At 53.7% G+C, this 8,945-nt stretch overlaps 2 protein-coding genes, 1 long non-coding RNA gene and 1 pseudogene across 4 annotated transcripts in view; all 4 read left to right on the forward strand.

The window, feature by feature from the left end:
• The first annotated feature begins 37 nt into the window (after positions 1-37).
• On the forward strand, positions 38-3,426 carry LOC112475953. Of its 2 annotated transcripts, XR_003044928.1 has the most exons (4): positions 38-104; positions 1,573-1,725; positions 2,258-2,378; positions 3,135-3,426. It is a non-coding gene; the product is annotated as an uncharacterized LOC112475953 (long non-coding RNA). The 2 variants fall into 2 exon arrangements; XR_003044926.1 differs by lacking the exon at positions 2,258-2,378.
• A 3,667-nt stretch (positions 3,427-7,093) lies between these two features.
• Positions 7,094-7,212, forward strand: LOC112476049 (annotated as a pseudogene).
• Positions 7,213-8,793: 1,581 nt separating this feature from the next.
• The window catches only part of ADAT3 (adenosine deaminase, tRNA specific 3), a 5,226-nt gene continuing 5,074 nt past the window's right edge, over positions 8,794-8,945 (forward strand). The window contains exon 1 of the mRNA XM_025042986.1: positions 8,794-8,880. The gene's annotated coding sequence lies outside the window, so the exon portion shown is untranslated. The remainder of the gene's footprint in view (positions 8,881-8,945) is intronic.
• The window catches only part of SCAMP4 (secretory carrier membrane protein 4), an 18,260-nt gene continuing 18,112 nt past the window's right edge, over positions 8,798-8,945 (forward strand). Inside the window, exon 1 of the mRNA XM_006904062.3 lies at positions 8,798-8,880. The gene's annotated coding sequence lies outside the window, so the exon portion shown is untranslated. The remainder of the gene's footprint in view (positions 8,881-8,945) is intronic.

An 8,945-nucleotide genomic window follows, 5' to 3' on the forward strand; every position in this document is an offset into this window, starting at 1 on the left:
AGAGGGGGTGGGCGGGACCTGGCGGGTGGGCGAGGCTCCGGTTTTCAGGAGCAGAGACCCCCGTCATTGATAAGTTTTTTATTCGTTCCAGGGCCAGGCCTGAGGTGAGACGAGCGAGGCAAGGCTGTGCCAAGTTCAGGGACGGATCCTGCCTTTATTTAAATGTTCCTCATGGGTTCTTTTGAACTCGTTTCAGCTTTTTTAATATTCTAAGAAAATACTGTGAAATTTGCGTCCCTTACATTTTGTGCCTGAGGCGAGTGTCTCACGCTCCCCACTCTAGTCCCGCGCCGCTCTGCTCATGCTGCAGGGAGAGGATAGGGATGAGGGTTGGGAGCAAAATGGCGAGCGGGCTGAAGATGACTGGAACCTCTTCGAGGGGGTGGCCAGGGCGGGCCTTTCTGAGAAGGTGACAGTGACGCAGGCAGAGAGGCTGCAGAGGCCAACTGAATTAGTTGGACATCCTTAGGCTTCCAGGCCTCCTGTCTTTCCTTACGCTTTTCCCCCTGCCTGCATGCCTTTTCCACCTCAAGCTCTCCACCCCCGCCCCCAGCAGGCAGCGCCTGCCCAGCTTCTTCCAGGGACTCTAATCTTTATTTTCATTTACAGAGATAAGCCTGAGGCTCTGGGCTCCCTGGCCAGCCCGCCCTCAGGGTCCCATTCCTTGGGTCCAGCTGCCTGCAGAAGACCCAGAATGGACACTGCCCGGGGCTGTTTTCCAGCTGCTTTCTTCTGGCCCCCAGTATTGGCCCCCTGGCCGGGGTCTGCCACCGCTTCCCCCTGCGGTGTGCTAGGGGCCTGTCCAGGGGTGTCCCAGCGTCCCCCTGCCTCAGCTGCCCCCCTCAAGGCTCCCAGCCTCAGCTGAAGTTCTCCAGAGGTCTGAAAGTCACAGCCTGGCCAGGTTCCTTCGGAGTTCCTTGTGACTTCTTCAAGCCTGTCCACAGCCTCCTTCCCCAGCCTCTCTCCTGGATTGCGAGGGGATAGAGCCACAGTTGTATCAAAAAGCCCAGTTCCTCCTGCTGTGAGGAAACAGTAGCAGACACTGTGAAGCTGGGGGCCCAGGAGATGGGGAGGGAGCTCGGTCCCCGCCTGAATGTGGCCTGCCCCTGCCGCCACCCAGTTCCGCCACCCAGGTCCCCCACCGCCCAGAGGGCACTCTGCAAAGTTAGAAGCACTGCCCTAACTCTCCCAATGTCTCAGCACAGTCCCAAAGGCCCTGCGGGGTCCAGCCGCTGGCCCATTTTCGCTCCCTCGCTTTCACCCCTTTTCCCCTTAACTGTCTCTGCCCCAGAGGCGCTGGCCTTGCCAGGCTCATTCCTACCTCAGGGCCTTTGCACGAGCAATGCCTCCTGCCTAGAGTGCCCTGTCCCAAGACAGCCACATGGCTGGCTCCTCCTCATCTTCAGGCATCTGTTCAAATGTCACCTCCTCAGAAAGCCCTCCCTGACCACCCCAGGCCAAAGTCCCTACCACGTCCTAGCACCCTGTTTATTTCCATCAAGCCTTGCCATCTCGGATCATTTTATCGGGCTGCTCCCTTGTTCATCACCCATCTTTCTCACATTTCATCAGCTCCCCAGAGCAACGACCCAGGCTCTGGCCTACCATGTTCCCAGCTGTCCCCCATGCTGTCCGATGGATTGATGGATGCAGAACACACGGGATAAAGATAATTCTCGACCCACAGTCGGCTTCCGTGAAGGTGGAGGGAGGCTCCCTGAGCACGTGAGTGACACCCAGCACAGACTCAGGCCCTCCCGTCACTCTCTCCTGACTTGAGACAGTCAGCCCATCTGGGAAATAACTGGGCCACAGCAACCAACAGTCTTAACAATGCTCCCACCTGTGCTGTGCAACATGGAAGCCATGAGCCCTATGCGGCCACTTATTAAATTTAAATGAATTGATTAAAAGTCAATCAAATTTAATACCCAGTCATCAGCTGCAGTGGCCTCATTTCAAGTGCTCAAGAGCCATGGAGGACTGGCGGCTTCCATATTGGATGGCACAGATGGAGAATGTGTCCATCACCCAGAAAGTTCTAGAAGCACCAGTCTAGACGGTGAACTCCACAAAGAAGGGCAACTGTGTCTGGATTCTTCCCTGTTGTGTCCCTAGTGCTCAGCTCGGGGCTTGGCATTCAGTAGGTGCTCAATAAATGTTGACAGAAGGAAAGAAAAAAGGAAGGCGGAGGGGAGGAACGCTCTTTCTAAGAATCTGAACAAATAACATGAAAGACAGCAGGGTCTCTCCGTAGACTTTCATCTCTGCATTAATTATAATGGTGGAAAACAGAAAAATATCCTCGACGTGCAGCCAAAGAAAACCGGATGAGAAGGTCATGGGCAATCCTTGAGAGAAAAAATTGTAGCCCTGAGGTATGGGACCAATATAAGGCTATTGGTTTGTTTGTTTTAATAATTTTACTTTGATTTGTGTTTTAATAGGAACTATACTTATAAGGTTCAAAATTCAAAGGGTGTAAAAGCCTGAGCACAAAAGGCTTCTCCGTGTCCCCTGCCCCCAGGAAGCCGATGAGCGCATCCTGAGCCTACAACGTTGCCCGTGGCTCCCCGCTCAGTGCTGACAAACCCATCTCCCGCCTTTCAAACTTTTTTTTTTTTTACGCACAGAACTTTTCAACAAACACCATGCAGATGGAGATTTCTTCCACCTCAGCTCGCCCTAAAGCATTTCCATGCCCCCCTGGGGCTGGCCCACTCCTTGTGCACACAGTCCCCTCTTACTGGACACGGAGGTTGCTTCTGGCTGCGGCCAGAACAGAAACAGCATGTGAGGCATTTCACAATCTCGGGCAGGGACCTTTGGGGAAGATTCCTGGAAGCAGAGGCTTCTAAAGAGAAGGTCCCCCAGCTGCATCTAGGAAAATAGCACCCACAGGCCTCCCCCTCTGAAATATGCCACCGTGGGAATGAAGGACAACGCGGGGGGATGAGGGGAACGAGCGATTTTTTTTTTTTTCTCTTTTTCATGCTTCGACGTCTTCTGAGTTTGTTTTGGTTTTGCTTGGCAAAGGGTGCATTGCACTGTTATGGTCAAGCAGAGGCCGAAAGAAAGCTAGATGGCTAAAAAAAGACTAGCTGTTAAAAAAGTATGCTTATGCTTCTCGGTAGGTACCCAAAAGGATTGACAGCAGGGACTCAAACGGAGACTTGTACACTCACGTTCAAGGCAGCGTGATTCACAAGAGCCAAATGCTGTGTCCACGGACGGATGACGGATAAACAACCTGGTCCATCCACACGATGGAATATTATTCAGCCTTAAAAAAGAGACATTTTGACACCTGCTACAACATGGGTGAACCCTGAGGATATTATGCTCAGTGACACATCCCATGTGATTCTACTCTTGTGAGGTCCCCAGAGGAGTCAGATTCAGAGATAGAGAATAGATGGTGGGTGACAGGGGCTGGGGAGGGGAGGGGAGTGAGTGTGTAATGGGGACGGGGGACAGAGTGTCAGTTTGGGACGATGAGAAAGTCTTGGCGGTGGACGGTGGGGACAGCTGCACGACATGTAAATGTGCATAAAGCCACTGAGTGTGCACTTACAAATGGTTAAGATGGTATATTTTATGAAACACCTACTTCACCACGATAAAATAAATAAAAGTTCATGAACCCCCGAGGCGGGGGGAGCCCCAGGTGTTTGGGGAAGTGCCAGCTTCATGGGCTGAGACCTGTGCAGTCACCCAGGGCCCTGAGCTCAGAAGGGCCCCACCTATGATTTACTGCCCTGTGGCCACTGTCTTGAGATTTCTAATAATTTTGGAACCAGGGGCCCCGTATTTTCATTTTGAACTGAGCTCTGCAAATGATGTTGCCACTCTTAATTTGTGAAAAAGACCGGGAAGCCCAAGTTCAAGGTCCAGGCCTTTGGGGCTGGTGGAGAAATGGCCCGATGTGCAATGCAAGTAAGTGGTCTCAGAAGGGAGAGAATGAGACCCGGTCAGGAAATGGGCTCCTGACACAAGCCAGGAAGGAAGTGGGGGATCCTAAAATAGCACTGGTCGCCCAGCTGACAAGGGTGGGGAGGAGAGGTTGGACAGGACTACGCCATCTCCGGTGGCACAGTGGCCTTCCTGAGGAAGTCCCTTCCCGGACCCCAGTCCCTTGACTTTTTTTAAAATTTTTTATTATTATTTTTTATGCCTACAGCACCTGGTCTTCCTAGGTGGTCTCCCATCCAAGCACTAACCAGGCCCGACCCTGCTTAGCTTCCGAGATCAGACATCAGGCTTGTTCAGGGGGGCGTGGCCACCAACCACGAACTGTAGCTCCACTGGACGTGCTCACCGCTGCACTATGGAATCATGTCCCCAGCCCCTCTGCTTTGGTCTGCACAGCCAGACCTTGCACTCAATCCCTAGGAGTTAGATTTCAAAGCAAAGAAGGGGGTGCTGGGAGAACCACCCCAGCAGGCTGTGCTGGTCAGGGTTCTCCAGAGAAACACAGCGCATGGGATAGAAACAGAGACACATAGGCACAGATTTAATAGGGAGACCTGGCTCTCACCCCCGTGGAAGCTGAGAGGTGCCACGACCCGCCATCTGCCCTCTGCAGACCCGGGAGAGAGAGCTGGGGACGCGAGCCCAGGGCAAGGGCGGGAGACGGTGGACTGCCCGGCTCTCACGCTCAGACCGGAGGGCAGATCTCCCCTTCCTCAGCCTTTCTGGGTCCAGTGTGGGGCGGGCCATCTGCTTACTGAGTCCACCGATTCAAATGCTAACCGGAAACCCCCTCTCAGAGCCACCTAGAGATAATGCTTAAAAAAGTGAAGATGTAATTTACAGATTGCAATGTGCACAGATTCTAACTGTGCAGCTTAATTAAACTGCACAAGTACAGGTAAAACCATGGATACGGTAAAAAGTCTAGTGGATACCAGGGGGTGGCAGAGGAGTGAATGGGTGGAGCACAGAGGAGTTTTAGGGCAGCGAAAATGCTCTGTACGGTCCTGTAGCAGTTGGTATGTGTCATTATACATGTGCGACATGAACAGAGAACCCTGATGTTCGCTACGGACATTGAGTAACAATGACAAGTCAATGTAGGTTCATTTTTTGCAGGTGGATACCTGGGTCGTTTCCAGTTCGGGGCTGTGGAGGTTCACACGAGTCTTTTGCCGGACGTAAACGCTGGTTTTTTGGGATGCCGCATTAGTTTGCTGGTGCTGCCATAATACATTACGACAGGGGTGGCTTAATCGACAGTCTGGTTTCCTCCCAGTTCTGGAGGCGGGACTCAGAGGTCAAGGAGTCAGCAGGGCTGGTTTCTTTTCAGTCCTCCCTCCCGCATCCTCACCTGGTCGTCCCTCCGTGTGTGTCTGTGTCATCTCCTCTTAGAAGGACACCAGTTGTGTTGGATGAGGGCCCACCGCGATGGCCTCATGTTACCTTTGTCACCTCTCTAAAGATCCCATCTCCCAATACAGTCGCATCCCGAGGTCCTAAGAGTTAGGACCTCAACGCGTGACTTTCAGGGGACACATCCAGTCCATAACAGGCACCTGGCCTGTCAGGAGTTGATTTCCCGGGTCGCAGAATATACGTGAGTTCAGCTGTCATCGAACTGGCCAAGCTCTCTGGCTTCCTGTCTTCCGCGCGCCCCTGTGCTCACCAAACGTCACCCATGGGGACACTCCCAGTTAAAACAGGGCCTGCCTCAGCGCCTTTGCATGAGCTATCCCCCCTGCCTGGAATGCTCTTCCCACAGAAAATGTCTCGTCATCTGGGACTCAGGGAAAGTGTCACCTCTGCAGAGACGCCTTCCCTGACCGCTCTGGGGTGAAGTCAACACCTGCGTTTAGCTCTGTAGAGAAGCCACTGCATCAGAAATGACATCGTCTTTAGTTTATCTGACTTGGCGGGTCATAGGCACAAAATAACAATTGTGTCCCTGACAGTTGAGCCATCATGGAAACGGGGACCCCGGTGCACAGGGAGGTGGCCCTTCACACCGCACAGGACAGCTGTACCCACAAAGATAGATAATAACAGGCATTGGGGAGGAGGTGGGGACGTCAGAACCCATACACGTGGCACGTGGGCTCACATGTAAGATGGGGCAGCCGCCATGCAAAGCAGTGTGGCAGCGTCTCAAAGGGCTAAACACAGAGTCACCATCTGACCCAACAGAACGTTTACCCAAGGTCCCCTACAAGGACTGCCGTGTCCTTTTGGCTCTGGGCTGGGGCCCTCAGCCTCGGCACCAGTGACGCATAGGTGCGTGGTTCTTGGTTGTGGGTGTCTCCTGGTAATTGTGGGGGTGGGGTGGAGCAGCACCCCTGGAGCCAGGCACCAGGTCTCTCTGACCCCCAGGGGCCAGGGGCAATGTGGCTGTGGCTGTCCTGGAAAGCACTCAAATCAGGCCTGGGGCTAGGAATTCATCGTTGCCGCCTTTGGTCGGTAGGTGGCGACATTGACCGTTTGATATTTGGAAGGTCGGGAAGAGGGGCGCAGGGCCAGGGTCGGGGATGCGTGGCAAATCCCATTTGTCATGGCCAAATAACGACAACAAAGACATCGCCTGTTCCCGGGCATCGAGTGCTTGCTCTGGGCCAGGCAGTGGGGATCCGCAGCGAAAAAACCTTGAGCCCTCGTGGAGCAGACATTCTAAGTAAATGACAGACCACCAGAGAATCAGTACTGGGAAGACTCTAAAACAAAGAGCGGTCCAGGAGAGAACAGGACTATTTGCAATGGGGGCCCCCTCCCTCAACACCCCAGTTCCATGTGGCCAGGGCTTTGGGGAGAGTCCGTCGGAATCGAGCGCCCCATGAGGCGCATTGCCAGTCCCGTGTCATGTGGAGAGGTCATTTCAATGCTTCAGCACTTGTACTGTCCCAGGGAATTGTAGTAAGAATTAAATGAGATAGTATAGGAGTCGACCAGAACAGCATTGGGTTGCAAATAAGCGCTTTGTAAATATTCACCCTTATTAATCGGTAATAATGGTTTTTAATGTTATTATCTCATTAGCGTCAGCCTCTGGAACCTGGGAAAGCAGAGAACCGGGTGGGTTATCTGTAGTGGACATCAGGGTTCCCTAAGGGTTAAAGGGCTCTTACTCATCTACGGCCATGCCACCCTGAACAAGCCCAATCCTGTCTGATCTCGGAAGCTAAGCAGGGTCGGGCCTGGTTAGTACTTGGATGGGAGACCACCTAGGGAGACCAGGTGCTGTAAGCATTACATAAGGGAGGAGGGCTCTGAGCAAAGAGGCCACGCTTTAGAATTGGGCTACATTTGAGTTTGCTTTTGGAAATGAATGTTTTCTGGCCGGGGGAATGACCGATGGTTGGTGGCTGATCAATTCTCTGTGCGTGCGTGTGTGTGTGTGTGTGTGTGTGTGATGGGATCACAGGCCCTCTAAGAGTCTGGTTAGTTAGCTGGGGATTAATTTATCGAGAGAACTCCTGGGGACAGTAAACCTCTGAGAGACAGGAGATGGCATTTTCCCTTCCTTGTCAGGGTCCAGCGGGCTTTGATTGGCCTTCCCTGGGCAGTTGAAGGAAGTCCCGCTGCCTCGCTCCATGTCTGGGAAGTGCCTAGGCTGAGGATTACCACAAAAGCGGGAAGCACCTGGGGCCCATAGGACCGTCGTGGCAACTTCGGAGTGTCATCGGGATGATGAGCCAAATAAACACAGGCCACCCAACTTGGTGCCTCCCTAGGTTCATTTCTTGACTGTCTTGCAGACGTGGACAAGCTTATGGCCACCCAGGTGGGCAGCAGCTGACGCAGGCTTCTGACCGACTCCGGGGAGCTTTTGGCTGCCACTAAGCTTACAACGGGGAACCGATTCCACAGTTTTTCCAACCTTTTGGTTCTGGAGATGAACCTGTTGCCATGAGTTTCGAGGGTCATGTTACTTGTGAAGGATGTTGGAATCAAGACAAAAGGGACCCTACTGGTCAAAGCTCTTGGTGTAAAATAGACCAAAATCATGACTCAGGTTAGCTTAAAACAAAACAGAACAAAACAAAACACACAAGGAATTTGAAAGGTTCCCTGACTCAGGCGTGGCTCGATCCAGGTGCTTAAAGTGTTGTCCCAGCACAGAGCACTCCTTCTGGAGTCTGTTCTCTGTTTTGGCTTCACTCTCACATAAGCCTTGGGTGGCAAAAACGATTCCTGGCAGCTTGTGCCCTGCGGTGTGGTCCGTTGAACAGCATCCCTGGCCTACAAGTCTTGATGCCGCTTGATGCTAGATGCACCCCGTAGCAGCGACAGCTACAAATGTCCCCAAACAGTGCCTTTGTCCCTTTGTGGTTCGGGGGATAAACTGCTCCTGGTTGAGAATCACAGGGTTACACCTAACTAGAATGAATAACTGGATATGCCTACAAAATTAGGATTTTTTCTCCCGAGCGTCGAACGGCTCCCATCGCCTACTGAACAGATGGGAAAACTGAGGCCAGGGGTCCGCAAGAGCCCCAGACCATAATTGGAAGCGGGCCCCATGCAGTGGGGACCTCCCCTCCGGAACCACGTGGTGACAGCAAACTGGGCTCGGTGACTGTAGCGGGTGTCATATGCCCCTCCGCTTCAGTCTCCCCACTCTGCTGATCTCCCAAAGGGCCGACTTTCCCCGCCCACCCCATTGAGTCTCGAACCCCGGAGTCAGCGCTCGACCGGCAGTCCCACAAGTCACGCGAGCGGCCCCGCGAAGGGCGGAGCGAGGCGGCCGCGCGCGCGGCATTGTGGGGATTGTAGTTCAGGCCCCGCCTCTAACTCGCGCCGACCCCGCCCCTGGAACTACGCTCCCGTCGTGCCCTGCGAAGCCAGGTGGAGGCGGGGCCGGCGGGCCGGTTGCTAAGACTTGGTGAAGCGCAGAGCTCGCTCCCGTCTCTTCAGGTAAGCGCGCGGCCCCGGCGTCTCGGGCTTTCGTGGCCCAGGCTGCCGCGGAAGGCGGGCAGGTG

The sequence above is a fragment of the Pteropus alecto genome, unplaced genomic scaffold (assembly GCF_000325575.1).
Source record: "Pteropus alecto unplaced genomic scaffold, ASM32557v1 scaffold30, whole genome shotgun sequence".
Taxonomy (NCBI): Eukaryota; Metazoa; Chordata; class Mammalia; order Chiroptera; family Pteropodidae; genus Pteropus; species Pteropus alecto.